Source organism: Kogia breviceps, chromosome 11 (genome assembly GCF_026419965.1).
Source record: "Kogia breviceps isolate mKogBre1 chromosome 11, mKogBre1 haplotype 1, whole genome shotgun sequence".
NCBI classification, from domain to species: Eukaryota; Metazoa; Chordata; class Mammalia; order Artiodactyla; family Physeteridae; genus Kogia; species Kogia breviceps.
Genome location: NC_081320.1, coordinates 102,312,460 through 102,332,596, shown reverse-complemented (window position 1 = coordinate 102,332,596; position 20,137 = coordinate 102,312,460). Strand labels below are relative to the sequence as shown.

The 20,137-nt window shown below is 42.5% G+C and overlaps 1 protein-coding gene across 26 annotated transcripts in view; it reads right to left on the bottom strand.

The window, feature by feature from the left end:
* The window catches only part of MYT1L (myelin transcription factor 1 like), a 405,663-nt gene that overhangs the window by 185,373 nt on the left and 200,153 nt on the right, over positions 1 to 20,137 (bottom strand). For all 26 annotated transcript variants that reach the window (XM_067008255.1, XM_067008270.1, XM_067008258.1 and 23 more), the window contains one exon: positions 1,823 to 1,964. The gene's annotated coding sequence lies outside the window, so the exon portion shown is untranslated. The remainder of the gene's footprint in view (positions 1 to 1,822; positions 1,965 to 20,137) is intronic.

Here is a 20,137-nt window from a genome sequence, read left to right as displayed (position 1 = left end):
GCAACAAAAGAAAATAGATAAATTGGACTATGTCAAAAGTAAAATCTTTTGTGCATCAAAGAACACGACCGGGCTTCCCTGGTGGCGCAGTGGTTGAGAATCCGCCTGCGGATGCAGGAGACACGGGTTCGTGCCCTGGTCCGGGAAGATCCCACATGCCGCGGAGCAACTAAGCCCGTGAGCCATGGCCGCTGAGCCTGTGCGTCCGGAGCCTGTGCTCCGCAACGGGAGAGGCCACAACAGTGAGAGGCCCGCATACCGCAAAAAAAAAAAAAAAAAAAAAAAAAAAAAAAGAACACGACCAACCAAATGAGAAGGCAAACCACAGAATGCGGGAAAACATTTGCAAACAATTTACCTAATAAGGGCTTAATATCCAGAATACATAAACAGCTCCTACACTCAACAACAACAACAGCAACAACAAAACTACTTGATTAAGGCAAAAAACTTGAATAGACATTTACCCAAAGAAGATATACAAATGGCCAATAAGTACATGAAAAGACCCTCAATATAACTATCATTAGGGAAATCAAGTCAAAACCATAATAAGTACCCCTTCACATCCATTTGAATGGCTATTATTAAAAACAAAGCAGAACAAAACAACACAAAAAACAAGAAGCGTTGGTGAGGATGTAGAGAAATTGGAACTCTTCTGTGCCATTGGTGGGAATGCAAAATGGTGCAGCTGTGATTGAAAACAGTATGGAAGCTCCTTACTGTTAAAAATTAACATAGGATCAAACAATTTCACACCTGGGTATATACACAGCAGAACCGAAAGCAGGGATTCAAACAAATATTTGCACCCTCATGTTCATAGCAGCATTATTCACAATAGCCAAAAGGTAGAAGCAACCCAAGTGTCCATTGACAGAGAGGGAATAAAGCAAATGTGGTCTCTACGTACAATAGAATCTTCTTGAGTCTTAAAGAGGTAGGGAATTCTGACAAGTGCCACAACGTAACGTTGGTAAAATCAGCCAGTCACTAAAGGACAGATACTGTATGATTCCACTCATATGAGGTCCCCACAGCAGTCAAATTCATAGAGACAGAAAGTAGATGGTGGTTTCCAGAAGCTGGGAGGAGGGGGAAATGGAGAGTGAGTGCCTAATGGGGACAGAGTTTTAATTTTGGAAGGTGAAAAAAGTTGTGGAGATGGGCGGCGCTGGTAGTCACACAGCTACGTAATGTAAATGTACTTCATGCTACTGAACTGTACGCTTCAAAAAGGTCAGGTGGTAAATTTTATGTTCTATATATTTTACCACAATTTTTTAAATTCTTAAAAAAGAACATTAGCCATATATAACTGGAAGTTTACAAGAAGTGTGGTTCTGGAGGTTCACAGCAGCACTGAGAGAGGCTTATCAACTGTAATTGACAGCAACATATGAGGACCTTGGGCTATGCAAATGGGCCCTAATTAAAGAAGTGCTTAATTTCCTTAAAGATAAAGGTCCCTAAATAGACTAACAGTGGAAAGAGAGATCTGATTTTAAAGGGACTCTGTACGAAGCAGCCTCTGTACAACTGCCAAAGGGTGAACAGACCTATTAATACGGCTATGAAATTATTTTTGGGGTAATGTTGTAATTGGATAAAAGAAGACTCCTTGAGTCTATGTTTAGTAATAGATGATAACTTCTGACTTTGTACTGAGTTTGTTTATTAAGATTAGGAACGTTGAACTCGATCAAATACAAAATCCTCCACTCACAAACCTGTCTTTATGCTTTTTTGAATTCTTGTTAAGGCAATATACAACCATCTGTTTGCACATAGAGCCGAAAGTAGGACACGGGATCATTACCTTTATGTGGCTGCTTGGATCGCCATAAGTCTGTGGACCAACAGAACCTTTCCTGACGGGGTGTTGCTGATAATTTCAGAGACACAGACACTCGACTGGATCCAATAACTACATTTTTCCTCGTCCACGAGATGCAGTCACTCTAGAGAAGAATAAAAGGGCAGAGGAAAGCGGTTGATTATCATAATGCGACAAGGATCCTACCTGCGGGATCTAATCACCAGGCAGGTTTGCGCTCGAGGACAGAGGGGCGATGACAGCCAGGCTGTGTGCACAAACACACGGAGACACTACAGGGGGACCTGGAGATCATATCACAACGCACTGATTGTGAGAAATGATTCCTTATAAAAATATCTCTTTAGAAAACTAGATTGCTGTTTGTGATGTAAAGATTACACAAACTGTTAACACGTTCTCAATAAAACTAAGTGTAAGTTATCTTTGATTGAGTCTGAAAAGTATTAAGACAGTATGAAATATTTAGAAGTGAATTAGGGAAGCATAGTGATGTATCTGCATGTCGATACACAGCTTTTATTATCATAGTTTTGTCAGATGTGTTTTTATTTTTATCCTTGTCCATTCAAAAGACAATAAATAAGCTACAGTCCTTTCCATATAAAAGGTTTCATAAGGACATCTTACTTGCTAATGAAAAAGGAAAACAAAATACAACCTCAAGTATTAATTTAAAATCTTCATTTGTTATAACTATAAAGCAACAACAAAATGCAGTGTTTAAAACGGCCTTTGTGCATAATCTTCTATGGTGACTATGTACTTCGTGGGCACCGTTATTTTGAAGATGTTCTGAGCTGTTACCAAGTTGGCTAAGAATGGTTTGAATGGTGTTCAGTGCAGTGGTTTTATGAAAATGCATCTTAATTCTTATCGTATGAAGAACATCAAGTAGACAAATCTAAATAAATCTTATAAACAAATCACCACAAAGCAAAACAATTAAGTGATTGGAAAATACATGAAAAGGATTGGCTATTAATGACCAAAGCCACTCTATCTGATATAGTGCCAACATTTCGTTAACAAATCACATTTTAGTGAAATGTTGTTATGTTAATTTACATGTTTTACTTTTCTGGTAATCCTAGACATTCACCTCTATTGCTTTAAGCATTTCGTAAGGTGCTGTGGATTCATCACATGGACCGCCATCATTGTGGGGACTCCGTGGTGCTCTAGGAAGACAGCAAGGACAAAGACCACCGGGCTCACCCGTGAGGGGCGGCCAGTCACGCAAATGACCGGCTTTTCATTAAAGCGATTAGGGTCTATAGGATCGAATTTTGTGGACAAAGTCGTATTTGACACATCCTCTGTTCTCCATGCCCACTTTCACGAATTAGTCAGGGAATTGAAAATGCCTTTGTCATTCCCCACATGGACGGTGCCCTCCTCTCAGCCGTTCATGGAGATTCCTCCAAATATTGCTGTGTCTTGATCCTTGTGACAGTGACCTTGATCCTTTCCTTGTTCCCTTGAGCTCACGGGGAGCTGGGGCTCACCCACAAATACAAGACACTCTGCCCCCCTTTTGGAAGAAGTGAACTTATGGTGACTGTGTCAGCAGGAGACACCACCTCTTCTCCAAGAGGTATTTTCACCCCGGAGTCATTTATCAGATGTAGATTAAAAACAGATGGATTACAGGTTAAATGCCCTGGAAGGGCAGTTGATGCTTCTTATTAAATGTATATATATTTTGATTTAAGACAATTGAGATGTAAAATAGAAATTTCTTCTTTAAGGCAGAATTTAAATAAATGAATGAAAAACTGAGCTGATGATTCTTTGAACAAAACACCTCTCATTATGTAAGAATCCACAGAACCATCTACTAACGACTGAGTCCCTTAGCGACGTGATCTTACAAGACATCACCTTTTCCCAATTACTCAGGTACAAGATGAAGGATTGTGCTCCTATGGTTTTGGCTGTTTACAGTTCTCTGTCACATATGCTGCTTGTGATCATTTGTAATGGAATTTCCAGGATGAGCTCTTAAATGAAGTGTTTAGTGGGTAGATTAGTTGCAAAACACAAATGACGTAAATAACACTGGCAGGCAGGGGTGCCTTCGGATGTTCAGCCCCACTGTATCGTCAGGTACAGCTTTACTGGCACCTTCCTCTCATCCACCATCACTCAGATGAGGATCAATGGGGCTTTCTTTATAGCATTGGCCATTATGTGAAATTATCGTACATGTTTTACTTTGTTTTGAGATAATTGCAGATCACGTGCAGCTGGAAGAAATGAGACAGAGATCCCATGTGCCCTTGACCCACCGCCCCCAGTAATATCATCTCCCCAGACTCTAAGATATTGTCACAACTGGGATATCAACACCCATGCACTCCACTGATCTTGCTTTACTGATGCTCCCGTGCATGTCTGTGTGTAATTGTATGTGACTTGATCACTTGTGTATGTCCACTGTACACCCACACAGCTAAGGCACAGAACGCTGTCACCGCAGGTGTGGCCACCCTCTTATAAGCTCACCCACTTTCCTTCCCGCAACCTCGAATCTGCCTTCCATTTCTACAGTTTTGAGAATGTTCTATAACGCAGAGAACAGACTGGTCGTTTCCAGAGGCGGGGGAGAGGGGTGTGGGTGGGGCTAGGCCAGACGAGTGAATGGGGTCAAAAGCACAAACGTCTATTTGTAAAATCAATAAGTCCTGGGAATGTAACGTACAGCATTACATCTGTGTCCATTTGTGTCGTATATGTGAAAGTCACTAAGCAAGTGACTTAAAAGTTCTCATCACACACAAAAACCTTTGTAGCTATGTGTGTTGACTTTTTTTTTTGGCTGCACTGGGTCTTCGTTGCTGTGCCCGGGCTTTCTCTAGTTGCAGTGAGCAGGGGCTACTCTTCGTTGCAACGCGTGGGTTTCTCTTTGTGGTGGCTTCTCTTGTTGCGGAGCAAAGGCTCTAGCCGCGCAGGCTTCAGTAGTTGTGGCACGCGGGTTCAGTAGCTGTGACTCGCGGGCTCAGTAGCTGTGGCTCGTGGGCTCAAGAGTTGTGGCTCGCGGGGTCTAGAGCGCAGGCTCAGTAGTTGTGGCTCATAGCCCAAATTGCAACCATGGAGACGCGGAACGGTTGCTGAGCAGATTCTGCCAGAGTGAACAACTGAGCCAACGATGAGCTAAACCATCAAACATACCTCTGCTCAGCATCTTGTGGTGCCGACCAGCGCTCAGCACACGGGGGGGTCAGGGATGAGGGACTGCTCGGGGAATGCCCACACCGGCTTTCAGTTTGGGGCTATTGGGGTCCCTTCTCCGGAACCCAAATCATTTCTTCATTTTAACATAGTATGTAGTAGCATGTAGCAAAGAAGTGGTTTTAAGTAAAAACTCAGTTTTAGATCAGTGCATTATAAATGGTTGCATTATAAAATTCATTTTAACTTTACCTTTATTAATATTCATGATATAAGACCAATTTTGAATTTCCCCATTTAACAAGAGTGTGTATTGCTTAATTTTTAGATTAGTTATGTAGTGAATAAAAAGCATTGCTTGTCCCCGATTCAAGAATGATTGATTGCATCATATTTGGTTTTTAGACTGATTATGTATTAAGAGATCGATTGAAATTTAGTAATCTACCTTGTCATGAAAAATAGACATAAATGACCTCCTGTTTGAAATGTTTGCATTTCGGGCTAAGGGAAACCAGATTTCTTTGTTTCTTTCCTCCCTTCCTTCCATCTTTCTTTTGTTCTTTTTAAAATTTGTTTCCAAATAGTGAGGTAGAAGAGAATATTCTAGGCTGGTATTTGTAAGTACTTCTCCAAATATAACATATTATAAATGGGGTTATCTTTATTCTCATTATATATATATATATATATATATATATATATATATATAGTAGTTAAAAAGCTTCTTTGATATAATTTTCACTCTATATTGTTTTTCCATTTACCATTTTTATTTTTATTTTTATTTTTATTTTTTTTTTTTGCGGTATGCGGGCCTCTCACTGCCGTGGCCTCTCCCGTTGCGGAGCACAGGCTCCGGACGCGCAGGCTCAGCGGCCATGGCTCACGGGCTTAGTTGCTCCGCAGCATGTGGGATCTTCCCGGACCAGGGCACGAACCCGTGTCTCCTGCATCGGCAGGCGGATTCTCAACCACTGCGCCACCAGGGAAGCCCCCATTTACCATTTTTAAATGAGTAGCAGAGAAACTGTGGCTGGCAGGCAACGTGAGAAATCTGATCTATGAAGGGAACTTTCGGAGCTGGTGTGGGCCATTCTGAGGCCGCTTCGCGCCTTGCTAGTTTGTATGTTATTATTAGTACTCCTGCTTCCTGCTTTTACTAACGGCTCGTTGTGGCTCTACGGCTTACATAGCACACGGCTGCACGTTAGAGAAACGTCAGCAGTGCCCCCAGGCCCCACAAGCCACGTGGCTGAGGAGGGACAGCTGAGAGGTGGCCCTGAGCACACCCGGGGGGGCATCCAGCGACCCCCAGAACCCCCAGCAACCCAGGGCCCGTGTGGAGTCCCACAGGAAAGTTCTGCCGGGAGCCAAGAGTATCTTTATTTGACTGGTTTTAAATATAGACAATGAAACAGCTGTGTTTAGTGTCTTTGTTAACGCGGACCCTGCTCACTCATCCACCTTAAACCCCCTGGGAATCCAGCAGCTATTGTGGGAACACGCTGTTATCAAGGGGTGAGTGTTTGTCAGTCACCAAATGTGCTGTCACCAGAGAAGCACGGGGAGGAGTGGCTGGAGAGCTGACCTGTGCCCTCCTCCTGGGAGAAACAGGCCACTCCCTGGCCCAGCGCAGCTGAGACCCGGGTTCCGGGAGGCGCTCCTCCAATTCCAGGAGCTGAGAACCTTCTGCCTCCACTCCAGACCGTCTGTGCTCTGAGGACTGCAATTACCAGCCATCATGATGAACAACAGGATGTAATATGACATATCAAAAAATGTATTATGTGTTCTCAGCAAAGTTATACACATACGTAGTTTAGGGGCCAGGTAGCTGTACATGGCTTGTTATGGAAAACTGTTCCCCACATACCACCCGCATTCTACTCCCAGATCCCCAGAGGGCAGGGTTTTCAACTCTATCACCCTTTCTTTTGACATTGACCTCCATCCACATCCCTAACGAAAGCTCTCCCTCCTCTAGGGCACTATTTCCCACCCAGAAGCGTTCATCTGTCAACTTCCCAGCTTGGAGAAGAAGACGCTTTCCAACACGCACACCTGCCGTCCTGTCTCAGACCCTCCTGTCCCAATGCAGTCACGCGGGACATTACGTCAGACCATTAACGACGTTTCGTTGTCATGACTATGAAAACACTGTGGACGGTGGCTCGTAGGTTTTACCACATCCCTCTTCCGCAGTCAGCAGCTGTGCTCGTGCACGTGTATCCTTCCTGTGTGCTTCCCAAGAGTTTATCCTCAAAGTCTCCCAATTAAGTAGCCTCCGCTCACTGCAGGCAAACACTGGGCGTCCATTTGGGGCCCTGCATGACATCTCGGGGAGCTGTCCGTGCGCTCGCATCCGGCCGTTTTCCGTCAGGTCACCCGAAGGACTGATGGCCCCTTGTCCTCCAGCCCAGCCAGTCCGCTCCTCCATCTCCTGTTTGCTGCATCCCCTGCCTTCCTCTGTCTTGGATGGCTCATCATCCATTGCTTCCCAAAGAAAGGTTCTTGGGAGATCTTTTTTTCTTTTAATATTTCCATAATATTTGTCTGAGTACAAGAATCTAGATCGGAATAATTCTTCCTCAGATGTTGGAAGGTTTCATTCCATTGTCTTCTACCTCTTGAAGATTCTTCGTAGAATCCTTTCCACTAGATGTGCACGCCCAGAATTATTAGGACTCTCTTGTTCCATGTGCGTTGTGACGTTCTCCTAACGGGTGGGTGTGTGGATCTGTTTCCCTGATCATGGTGGGCGCCCTGCAGAGCCCCCAGGGATTTCTCTTCCCTTCTTCTCTTTCTGGAACTGCTACAGTTCATACAGGACAACCTCTGAGTCTCTCTCTCTTGATTTCCATCTCTTTGTCCTTTTGTTTTTTTGAATTTTATTTTATTTATTTTTTTATACAGCAGGTTCTTATTAGTTACCCATTTTATACATATTAGTGTATACATGTCAATCTCAGTCTCCCAATTCATTCCACCATCACCCCCCTGCCACTTTTTTTTCCCTACATCTGTGCCTCTATTTCTGCCCTGCAAACCAGTTCATCTGTACCATCTTTCTGGGTTCCACATATATGCATTAATATACGATATTTGTTTTTCTCTTTCTGACTTACTTCCCTCTGTATGACAGTCTCTATGTCCATCCACGTCTCTACAAATGACCCAATGTCATTCCTTTTTATGGTTGAGTAATATTCCATCACATTTTTTATATACACACACCACATCTTCTTTATCCATTCATCTGTGTCCTTTTGTTCTAATCACGTTTCCCCTATTTTACCTTCTCGCCCTTCTAGTGAGACTTCTTAAAATGTAAATTTCAACACTCATATTTTTACTTTCAAAGTGAGTGCTCTTGGTGATTTGAACCATCTTCTCCCTCTTCCACTTCAGAAATATTTTGTTCTTGTTTAGTAAATGCAATAGTTGTCTCCCATAATCTGAGAAAGTTAATGGAAGTTTCTTTTCTCTTCTATACTTTCTATCTCCTCCAATTTGCTTTGATCCCCTTTTCTGTTCTGTCTGTTGGCTTGTTCTGGTCTCTCTCATATTACAGGATTTTCTCAGGCATCTGGGGTCCTTGGCTGTTGCTCAGCCTTCCCAGGGGAGCATCAGAAAGTCTCCTAGAGGTCCTGCTCACCTGGGCGAAGCATCTGGATCTTGGGTTTCTGTGCAGGATGTTTGACAGGCTCTTCCCGGGGCCCATCAGCTGCGTGTAGTGGGTGAGAGTCGGACTCTGCATCCAGACGGCATATGCTTCAATTCCAACCCTTCCCTTTATTACCTGTGTGCTCTTGGTAAGCTACTGAATTTTCCTCTGTATCAGTTTCCTCATTTGTAAAGTGGTTACCACTGAGGAGTTTATAAAACTATTTTTTAAAAGTGTAATGTCATCGGGATTGTGTCTGATACACAGAAAGTTCTGTAGAGGTTAGGGGAGGGATCTTGAGCGGCTCAGTACTCAATATCTGAATTTCCTTCAGATCCAGCTTTCTGAATAGCATCCAGCACTCAGCTGATTCTATCGTCTCCCCAAAGAGACCCTCTGCTTTATTCCATCAAAGAGTAAGCCTGGAGTTTTCTGCTGAAAAGAAATTATCCCTGATGTCTACTTGGCTTTTAACCTGTCATCCAATCTACCAGTTTCTAGTCCAGCTTCACCTTGCCTCCCATGGGGCCCGAGTCTGCCTATCCTGGAGGCACCGAGGGTCCTGAGAGGGGTTCTGAGCCCATCCGCCTCCCTGGGCTCTGCTCCATCACTTCTTCTTGTCTCTGCTCTCCAGCTTCAAAGGGGACCGCCATTATCCCCTCTCTGTTCTTCTTCTTCTTCTACTTTTTTTTTTTTTTTTGATAAACATGATTCTTCTGTCATTTTAGTGGGATTTCAGGAGAGACAAGAAGCTAATGTGCTTGGATCTGCCATCTTTAACTGAACACCCGAAGTCTAACACCTGTTCATCTCTTTTACAGAAAACCTGCATTCCAAGAAAAGTACAGAGACAACACAGTACGGTTTTTAAAAAACTTTTTCCTCCTAAAGAATAGTCATCTAAGACCCCATCTTTATTTTGACTTGACTTTAAATAAGATTTGTGTGTTGAATACTAGCATTTATGCCTAAAACCAGTGAGTAAAATGAATTTGCTCATTTTTGTCTCAATTGTCTGTTTCCCGGGTGATTAGCCCACAATGATTTCCACCTGATTGCTTCTCTTTTTCACCACATACCACCTTTTTCCAATCCCATCTTTCTTCCCTTTGACACAAATTCTGCCTTTTGATGTTACAGCCTCTTCTTTCTCTTCTGCGACCCCCCCCTTGGGGATATTATTCTTACCGGAGTAAACAGGAGGCTTTCTCATGGGTAGAACCATGCTTTCCTTACATTTGTATCTTTAGAATGCAATGCAACAAAAAATAGATTGGCAAAAATTACACCTCGGCAAAATGGACAACTGGTAAATAAAGTGCGAGCCTTGTGTCTCTCGTGGCCCCTCACCTTTCTGTCCTGCGTTCTTCTCTGTGGTGCCTTAGACGTCAGTGCCCAGCACATTCCTCTCTTCACCCGTTAACAGTATAATTGCTTATTGGATTCCTGAGCCCAAACTCCTAGTCACGATTTCGTGTTCCCTTCCATTGCTTTCCAAAGAAAGACGCTTGGGAGGTCTTCTTTCTCTTTTCCTATTTCCATAATATTTATCTGAGTGAAAAATCTAGATCGGAGCAATCCTCCTTCCATGTTGGAGGGTTTCACCCCACTGCCTTCAACCTCTTGAGGATTCCCATTGAGGCCGACCCCGGGCACCCCTACGGCTTCCCCGACTTTAGCAGTGTTTAGGGGTGCTGCCCAGGTGTCCCCACCTTGCTCGATGTTGGGGTTCAGGGAAAGCACAGGCTTCCCTCAACGACTCACCCCATCGGCCTTGCTGAGATTCACATATAAAATATGTGACCGTTGGCTGTAATAAAATCAAAATTATGAAATGGATAAACTTCTAAAAGCTCATCAAATTACAGATAGCTACAAGGTTCAAATAAAAGGTTAACAAAAACCTCTTATGATATTCAGAATTCATAGTTACATATGTACAAAGTCACAAATATATTCAAAGTTAAAATGTATAGCATTATTAAACTTTAACAGTCTAATCATATCTCCCACCTTGCTAAGTGTATCTTTTTAGGTAAACATTTGATTAATTAATTAAGTAATTTATGTGTATAAGTCCTTAAAATTTTTTTAAAAAATTTTATACAATTTTTAAAGGTTACATCACATTTTCAGTTATTACAAAATAGTGGCTATATTCCTCGCGTTGTAAATACATCCTCGAGCCTGTCTTACACCCAATAGTTTATATCTCCCACTCCTCCTCCCTTAGATTGCCTCTCCCCACTGGTAACTAGTAATTTGTTCTCTATGTCTGTGTCTACTTTTTTTTTTGTCTTATTCACTAGTTTGTTGTATTTTTTACATTTCACATACAAGTGGGGTAAGGCTCTGCAACGGGAGAGGCCACAACAGTGAGAGGCCCGCGTACCACAAAGAAAGAGGAAAAAAGGAGACCCACTCCTATGTATGGAATAGAAAAAAATGGTTATCTGATGGAAAAAGATGAAGTTGGATTCTTACATCTTCTACAAAGTAAACTCATGGTGGATTGAGGAGTTAAATATTAAAAACAAAACTTCAAAACTCTTCTTAAAAATATAGATGAATATATTCTTAGATCTCGGAGTAAAAAAAAAGGTAAGACATCAAAATCATTGACAATAAAAGAAAAGATGGATGAATTCGACAATATTAAATTAAGAACTTGTTATCAAAAGATACCTTAAAAAAGGGGAAAGTCAAATAATAAACTAGGGAAAGACATATTCTTGATTTGCATAAAGAATATATAAAGACATACAAATAAATAAGAAAAGCATACTCAGTATGATGAGAGACTGGGCAGGAAGCATTAACAAGCATTTTGCCAAAGAGGAAACACATCCATCATAAATATATGAAGAGGTTGCTAACAATTATTTATCAAAGGTACGCAACGATGAGATACTATTCTACTACCACTTGACAGCAATTTTTTAAAAGTCTGACGATGCCAAGTGTTGGAGAGATGACGACCAACTACTTCTTAGAGGTTTAATTTCATATCAAGAGAATAGCTTCAGAGAATGCTAACGGTTGCAAAGATCTGAGAAGTCACCTAGTCCGGTGAATTTTACCCTGTGATCTCTGATGTCCCCATGGTTTGGAGGGGGTAGGGTGGTGAGCGGGGATCCAGTGGGGATGCCTAAGCCCGACCAAAGGAACCCCACATATCATGCTATATACATATAAATATGTCTACCATACATCTTTATCATAATTTATAAATACCTGTATATCAGTATATCTTCCTGTGTTAGAAAGGAGAGTCCCATGGCTAAAAAGTTTGAAAGCTCATCTACGAAAGCACATGCACTGCACAGATGAGCAAATAAAGACTGGAACTGGGCGGGAGTCACAGAGCAGGTTAGCGTAGCAGGATGGGAACCTGGTACCTCGCTGCTGTGGCTCCCATCACCTCCCAGTCCAGTGATGGAAAGCGTTCCAGGAAAGAGTTCCACTTCCAGGAAAGAGTTCACCGGAAGGGAATAAGTGGTGGATCTTCAAACCCACTAAAATTCTGAAGGGTGTGCATTGTGTCTTCAACAAATATAAATGTAAAGTATTACTTGCTCTGTACATAAACATGTTCCTGAACAATTTACCTTAAAGTATGTGTCTGAAAGATAATGGTATTTCCTGTAACACCACCAACATGAAAATAATCTCAACATGAAAATTATATTCTCATCTTCAAAATTATTTGGTTAAAAGGAAGCCACGTTTTTGGATAAAACAGGAATGCCACCTGATAAGGTACTTGACAAAACACTGATTCAGAGCAGACAAGATTATTTCCATGTGTGACAAGTCATTTATAAAGTACAGACATTCCTGAGTGGAACACAGTGACTTAGAAGCCACACGAATGGAATGAGCACTGGATATATTGGTTTCATCTGCATGATTATTTATTTGGATGTCCTTGGAAAAGTCATTTAACACCTATTTGGATATCTATGTGTGGTAAATGTCTATAATTATACTTTATCTGCAGTCTTAATGAATTATTTTGAAGATCAAAATGAGACAAGAATGATAAAAACACTTCAGAAAGTATGAAATGATACTAATACAACTTAGGAAGGATTAATACTAGTAATGGTGTTCATAATAATACCAGTGTGAAAAGAAGATACGCGCTAAAGTTTGAAAAAATAAATGAGTGGTACTTTAGAATGAAACGCACAGATAAATCCCGATCCTCTGGTGGCTTTCTGGTTTATGCCATGGAAATAAAAATGTTAATATGTAGTAAAACCTCACAAATCCTGGCTAATTGGGGGAAAGCCAATTTGAATTTCTGAAAGGTTTTAAAAGAAGTGTCGTCCTATTACTTTAAAATGTATATAGTCATAGGAGCCAATGGTTAATAAAACCACTGTGAGATCTCCACTCATAATTAGATTAGGATAATGTTTAATCATCACTGATTCATGACTTCAATCAAGTATCCACCCAATGCTCATGTGCTGTATTACAAGCCAGGCCCTGGGGAAAAACACAGAAACAAAGGACTGACCCTGTCCTCAAGAGTTCGCCGTCTACTGGGTGACACTGACAAACAAAAGTGTCCTTAGCACACAATATCACAAGTACTGCTTCAGTAGTGGGACCACAGGCTGCTACGGGCTCAACCTGGAAAGACAGACTTCTCAGTTTTGGAGGTGAGGGAAGACTTCTCATAAAAAGTAGCCCCATATTGAGACCTATGGGGTAAGTGGCAATAAGATGAAAAAGAGGGTGGGGAAGGTGCTGGAACTTCGTCCTAATGCAAAGCAGACGGACTGTGAAAGATTCTCAAGTATGTAGATCACAGACTTCGCATTGTCTGAAGTTCCCTTTGGCTGAAATGTGAAGAATTCATTGGGAGGTGGGTCTGGAGGAAGGCAGACTCCTTCACAGGCCATGACAACAACCCAGGCCTGGGGTCCAGGCCCAGGACCTCACACTGCGCACGGGCAGTGAGGGTGGAGATTCACAGAAGCACCGGAGAGTCGCAGGTTAGGAGAGGAAGATGAGTTCAGTTTTGTCTGGTTTTGACGTAAATCTGGGACATCCAGATGGAGATGCGCAGTCAGAAGATGGATGTACCGAGTTGAAAACACAGATTTTAACCAACCGGTTCCCTGTCACATCGTCGGTTACTACACGCCTTATAAAGAGTTTGTGTCAAGCTTCCCTTGGAAGGTTTGCACAATTACCCAAAGGACACATTCTGTGAAATCCGCCCTCTGCTGGCCCCCGTGGTAGCCTTTGGCCATCCCCGTTCCACGTCCTCCACGGCCCCTTGGAAGCATTGTTCCCCCGGGTCTGTTGCCTCGGTCAACTCTTCTCATCCTCCCTTGGCATCGGCATCACCTCTCAGAGTTTTGCTGCCATCTTAGCACTGACAATTCTCAAGTGCGTCCTGAACGCTTTAGTGAATTTCATATTTCTTGATCCAAATATCTGAAATGACCTACCTGGATGTTTCCCGGGGTCCTCGGGTCCACCATGTTCCAAGCTGAGCTAGTCACGACCCTACCACCCTCCCCACGGAGGGTCCTCTTCCTGCCCTCAGTTCTGCAAAGGACCAACCCCCCCCACCAACCTGAGACATGACGGATCTGTCTTCTCCTTCACACTCCTGGTCTAATTGATGTTCTCCGACCAGCCCATCTTCTCTGGTCCCATTACTCCTGCCTGAGTCCAGGGTCTCACTTTCTCTCAACTAGAGGAGCAAAGGCCACTGCACTGCTCACCTACCTTGTGTGTCCCCCTTCTCAACGCTCTCCTACACAGAGCACCACAGTTACTATCAGCTTTGTCTTCTTTTAAACTCCCTCAATGGGTTCACGCAAGTCAATCAGTCCATGCTCCTTAGCTCACCGCCCGTCCTCTCCACGCAGGACCAGAAGCCCCTTCTCAGCCTCGTCCTCCAGCCCCCTCTGCCCCGGACAACACGTCTCAGTGACTCTCACCCACACACGCCATGTGGTTATGCATCTTTGCCAAGCTCACATTTTTCTTCTGCCGGAATGTCCCTTCTTTCACCCTGACTCATCCTCCAGGGTGTAGCTGAGGTGTCACCTCCATTTCCAGGACAGCCTTCCTTCATGCTTTCCCTGTTCCTTGAGGGTGGGGGGCAGGGCAGCTTTCTGCTCTCCTACAGCTCTGTCCTCGTGATTTACCATCTGCACAACTTCCACTGAAATTACTTGTCTCACCCACAGGGGTCTTAAGTCCTGACTATATAGTAGCTTCACATGCTCCAAGCAAGGCACAGGCTTAATGAAAAGAAATCACTCAGTGAATGTGGATTAAATTATACTCTGTTTGAAAAGCTGAAGGGCAATAGAAATAGAAATAGAATAAGCCAATTTTATAATTATTTCACTTATCTTGTGGGTGATTGGAAAACTTCTGTGAACCACAACAGGAATCTCTCCTACTTCATAACCTGGGTCAGTTGACAATCCTCGCTCTTAACCAATTTATTTTAAAAACATGCCAACTATTTTATTTTTTGCTTCACACAAAAGTTATATTCTTTTCTTTGAATTGTGCCTATTCAGTCTCAGTCAATAGAAACGATAAATACTCCACTAAAGTCTCCTATTAGCAGCCCTAAAAGTCACGGCCACTGTGAGTTTGAGTTTATTGCAACATACATGGGATGTGCTCACATCTTCATTAAATAATTGCTTTACAAAATGAATGGTAAAGTCTGTGTTATAGATAAATCCAGAGAAATAGATATCAACCCGCGAATGAAGATTTCACTTAAGACTTGGAGAGACCCATAGGTTCGTTGGAATATGGTTAGAAGTAAAAGAGAAATTTTCTATCAATCCAGTTAGAAGGAATATGTTAAACAAAGATAGAGAGTTACAGATATAGAAATTATGATTACGAGGGGGTAAGAGACGTCGGGGATACATTAGGAGATTGGGATTGACATATACACACTACTATAGATAAAATAGATAACTAATAAGGACCTGCTGTAGAGCACAAGGAACTCTGCTCAATACTCTGTAATGGGCTACATAGGAAAAGAATCTAAAAAAGAGTGGACATATGTATATGTATAACTGATTCACTTTGCTATACAGCAGAAACTAACACAACATTATAAATCAACCACACTCCAATAAAAATTTTTTAAAAAGAATAAAACAACAAAAACAACAAACAAAAAAACAAAGGTAGAGAGGCGGATGTGAGCTTAAAAGACCACGAGATGAAACAGCTGAACTGCAGTCCATAAAAATACTAGGAAAAGTTGTTCCGAAGGAAGAGACACATTCAGTTAATGAAGAACTCAGGAATCAGCCTGGTAAATTTCCATCTTGTGCAGGAGGCCGTGAGGGGCATTTGGAAATCTGGACTGCCAAGTGGCATAATGATCAGAGATACTGTTTACTGAGAGTCTGTTCTGTGACGGGCACAATCTCATTTAATCTTTACAACAGTGCCATTGAGGTCTCCCAACCTTACAGATGAATAAATGAAAGCACTGTGAGGTTAAGAAACATGTCCAGGACCACATGGGCTGTAAGTGGCGGAGCTTGGTTTCAAACCTGGCCAGTTGGGCCCTGGAGGCCACGTGCGTAACCCCTGTCCTGTGCAGGTGTGTTTTATGGTAGAAACATGTATTGCTGTGCAGGAGGCAATGGAAGGAATGAAGGAAGGAAGTACCAGGGGAGGGAGGCTGTCTTTAAGATGAAAAAGTTATTGGCCACTCTGGTGAATCAGAAATACAAGGAAAGGAAAAATATGTTTCTAATGTAGAAGTTCTATTGGAGGATTTTAAGCTTTTTTGGGGTCAGTCATCCTTCTGACTTTGATGCAACTCTAGTGTTTCTTGATGGTGGGAATATAGTACCCACATGGCAGACACCCAGTGTATGCGGCTGGTTCCAGTGAAGTCACAGTCACCCAGGGGCCACCCTTCTCCCAGGTTAAGAATCTCCAGCCAAAGCTGTAGAAGTGGGAGGAAAACGTAATATGGGAACCAGGTTTTTGAGGAACGTTCCATCTGGTAGGAAAGACTGAAGCCTATCACAACGGGAGAGAAAGACAAGGCCAAGGCATCCTCAGGTACGGAGTCCTGAGATTCAAACTGTAAGATCCATGGGAGAAGAAGAAGCAAAACTTTGCTCAGGGCCTTTGTTGTATTATTTAATCACATGTGATTCAAATGTCAGCTGGAACTATATGACCAAATACACTGATAAAAATCATGAAAACCTGGAGAATTAAAAACCTATGGGTTGGCAAGGCTGTAAAATCAACCATTCAGAACTGGGGTAATTAACCAAAGCCACGGAGTAAACTGAAGATTGTCCAACCAAGAGAAACCACTGAATTTTGGTGAGATTGTGAAAGTCAGTGACATTTTAACGGGGGTCTGTTCCCACCGCTCCTCCCAGCTCATTGGCACAGTAGCCAAACGCAGGCAAGAATGAAGATAGAGAGTTGATGGGTTTGGGAGTCCTTGAAAAGCACCCCCCTCAGGGCACAGTCAATATTTTGTCTGGACTTGCTCTTCCCTGAGGAAGCTCTATTCTTACCCGGCAGTAGTGGGGAAGGCCTTCCTTCAGGGTGTCACCAAAACAATGGCAAATGCTGGGAGCAGCTCAGCTGCCCGAGGCTGTGATCCAGACCGGCAAAGAGAAACCCGGCTTGGAGTTTAAAAGGCCAGTCGGATAAACCATAATAGAAAAGAATATATATAAGAAAAGAAAGTATATGTATGTATCACTGAATCACTTGGCTGTACAGCAGTAATTAACACAATATTGTAAATCAACTATACTTCAGTTAAAAAAATGTTTTTACTTTAAAAAAACAAGGCTGTTTGAGAGAAACCCTCAAGAACTGGTTAGTAACAGGGAAACTCTGGAAAAGCTCTGGGGTCTAAAATGCTTCGTGTCCATCTGGGAAAGACTAGACAAAGGAAAGACGTCACCCGCTGGTCTCTGGGTGACCAGAGGCCTCACACAGCAGGGGTGAGAACTGAGGGGGCCAAGGGCCGGCCGCGCCCGCCCCCCACACACCAAGTGTGCCTCCAGGGCATAGTTACCTGGTGGCCAACACAAGAGGGAAGCTCTGACTCTCTTGTCTGTCTCCCTGCAGCAGGAACTAAATCTCTCCTGTGCATCTGAAGGTAGAAGGACCCCTTATCACCAGAGAGAGGGAATTCAGCCCAGAAGCTTGTATAAAACAAACTTTGTCACCTCTTTAATTTACTTCCCTGAAGCCCAAACTCTGTTGAGATTCTTCCCTAACTGAGCACCCAAACGTAAGTTTCTTTGTCCTGTCAATTCCTCATAAACGTATTGTTTCTTTGCATAAGAAGTATAAACGCTGCTGGCTTTGGCCACTTCTCAGGTCCCAATTTCTATGAGACCTCCTTGCACACGAATTTCTTTTTCTCCTGTTAATCTGCCCCGTGTCAATTTTGTTAGTCCAGCCACAAGAACTCAGGAGGGCTCGAGGGTGGAACTTCCCCCTGCCCGCAGAGTCAAAGGTCTGGAGGTCGCTGGCAGCCTCCTCACGTGGAGTCCTCGGCAGAGGTCAAAAGATAGCCACACCTTGCATTTAGGAAAATCTTGGCCTGACCAGTAATTTATACCAACCAGGCTTGACACCTAGGAATTCAGGCATAAAAATAAACATAGGAGTAAAAAAACAAATAAAGAATTCCAAGAACGTAATAAAAAAAGATAGTAGAGAATTCAGTGGCCACACAATGCAGGGTATACAAAATGTTCAGAATTTAACAAAAGAGGGCAAGATATATACACTAAAAACTACAAAATACTGTTTCAAGAAATTAAAGATCTAAGTAAATGGAAAGCCATCCCATGTTCATGGATCAGAAGATAGAACATTATGAAGAGCACAATACTCCCAAAATTGATCTACAGATTCCGTGTAGACTCTATCAAAAGCCCAGCTGTTTTTTTTTTTTTAAATGAAATTATTAAGTTGATCCTAAAAGTCTTATGGGGGCTTCCCTGGTGGCGCAGTGGTTGAGAGTCTGCCTGCCGATGCAGGGGACACGGGTTCGTGCCCCGGTCCGGGAGGATCCCACATGCCGCGGAGCGGCTGGGCCTGTGACCCATGGCCACTGAGCCTGCGCGTCCGGAGCCTGTGCTCCGCAACGGGAGAGGCCACAACAGTGAGAGGCCCGCGTACTGAAAAAAAAAAAAAAAAAAAAAAAAAAAAAAAAAAAAAAAAAAAGTCTTATGGAAATGCAAGGATCCAGAATAAGCAAATCAGTCTTGAAAAGGAAGAACAGAGTTGGAGGAATCAAATTCCCTAACTTCAAAAACTACTACCAAAAGCACTAAAGAAGTAACTGAAACAGTGTGATGCTGGTTTAAGGATAGACCTGTAGATCAGTGGAAGAGAATTGAGAAGCTAGAAGTAAACCGTAACATTTATGGTCAATTTATTTATTTATTTTAAAAGATATTTATTTATTTAGGCTGCACCAGGTCTTAGTTGAGGCACACGGGATTTTCATTGCAGCATGTGAGATCTTTTAGTTGCGTCATGCAGACTCGTAGTTGCAGCATGCATGAGGGATCTAGTTCCCGGACCAGGGATCGAACCCGGGCCCCCTTCATTGAGAGCACGGAGTCTTACCCACTGGATCACCAGGGAAGTCCCAAATATCAATTTATTTTTGACAAAGGTGCCCAAACTACTTAATGGGGAAGAACAGTCTTTTCAATGAATGGTGCTGGAACAATTGGACATCTACACACAAAACAATAAAGTTGGATGCTAACATCACACCATAGACAAAAATGAACTCAAAATGGGTCACGGGTCTAAATGTAACCGTGAAAACTTTAAACCTCCTAGGAGAAAACTTATAAGTAAATCTTCATGACCTTGGGTTAGGCAATGGTATTTTAAACACTATGTCAAAAACACAAGCAAAACAAAAATGTAAGTTGAACTACATCAAAATTAAACACCTTTGTGTGACAAAGGACACTGTCAAGGAAGTGAAAAAACAAGACAAAGAGAGGAAGAAGTATTTGCAAATCACCCTTCAGACAAGGGACTTGCATCCAGAGTATAAAATAATCCTTTTATGCAAAAATAAAAAGACAGCCATTTTAAAAATGAGCAAAGGCTTTGAATTGACATTTCTCCAAAGGAGATAGAAACATGGCTGATGATCACACAAAGAGATGCTGGACAAAATTTGTCATCAGAGAAATGCAAATCAAATCTACGTGAGATAATACTTCACACACGTTAGGATGGCTATTATACATATTATATTTTTTAAAGAAAAAAAATGGAACAGAACAAATGGTGGCAAGGATGTGAAGCAATTAGAAACCTCATACACTGGAGGTGAGAATGTAAAATACTGTAGCTACTTTCGTCAGAACCTTGGCAGTCTCTAAAAATGCTAAACGTAGAATTAACGTATGACAGCA